This window comes from Bison bison, unplaced genomic scaffold (assembly GCF_000754665.1).
Source record: "Bison bison bison isolate TAMUID 2011002044 unplaced genomic scaffold, Bison_UMD1.0 scf7180017864145, whole genome shotgun sequence".
Lineage (NCBI taxonomy): Eukaryota > Metazoa > Chordata > Mammalia > Artiodactyla > Bovidae > Bison > Bison bison.
In genome coordinates this window covers 8,209,929-8,210,869 of record NW_011494717.1, presented here as the reverse complement: position 1 = coordinate 8,210,869, position 941 = coordinate 8,209,929, and the positions used below count along the sequence as shown (strand labels likewise).

At 43.9% G+C, this 941-nt stretch overlaps 1 protein-coding gene across 1 annotated transcript in view; it reads left to right on the top strand.

Annotated features, from left to right (window-relative positions):
• HADHA (hydroxyacyl-CoA dehydrogenase/3-ketoacyl-CoA thiolase/enoyl-CoA hydratase (trifunctional protein), alpha subunit) overlaps window positions 1-941 on the top strand; it is a 42,547-nt gene that overhangs the window by 21,475 nt on the left and 20,131 nt on the right. The window lies entirely within an intron of this gene.

The following is a 941-nucleotide window of genomic DNA, read 5'->3' as shown; positions in this document are numbered from 1 at the left end:
ATTTGAACTTGCTCTCAGTAACGGCTTCCCTTAATTCCCTTGTGGCTTAGCTGGTAAAGAATCTGCCTGCAGTGCAGGAGACCTGAGTCCAATCTCTGGGTTGGACAGATCCCCTGGATAAGAGAAAGGCTACCCACTCCAGTATTCTGGCCTGGAGAATTCCATGGTCTATACAGTCCATGGCGTTGCCAAGAGTTGAACATGACTGAGCGACTTTCACTTTTCACTTGTGCTCAGTAACGAGGGTATAACTAGGAAAAGCAGAGACAGAGTTATAATCCTTTCAAAAGGAATCGTTTGGACTTTTTGTTCTGTGGATGGGCTGGTTTCATTATGACATAATGAATACACTGGTAGGGAAATATGATTCTTACTTGTTAAGCCTAGAGATAAAACAATCCCAGCCTCCCTTTGGTAAACTAGAAGGGAAATTTTTTGCACCCACTAAAACAAGAAAACAGAGTGACTCAGGAACCAACCTCACCCCTTCCACTTCCTAACAAGTTGGTGGATCATAAATTTTAGTGGATTCAATTGTTTTGAAGTTTTAAGCAATCACTGAAGAATGATTCAGTTCAGTTCAGTTAGTCGCTCAGTCATGTCCAACTCTTTGCAACCCCATGAACCATAGCACACCAGGCCTCTGTCCATCACCAACTGCCAGAGTCTACCCAAACCCATGTCCATTTAGTCAGTGATGCCATTCAACCATCTCATCCTGTGTCCTCCCCTTCTCCTCCTGCCCTCAATCTTTCCTAGCATCAGGGTCTTTTCAAATGAGTCAACTCTTTGCATCAGGTGGCCAAAGTATTGGGGTTTGAGCTTCAACATCAGTCCTTCCAGTGAACACCCAGGACTCATCTCCTTTAGGGTGAACTGGTTGGATCTCCTTGCAGTCCAAGGGACTCTCAAGAGTCTTCTCCAAAAAAAAAAAAAAAAAA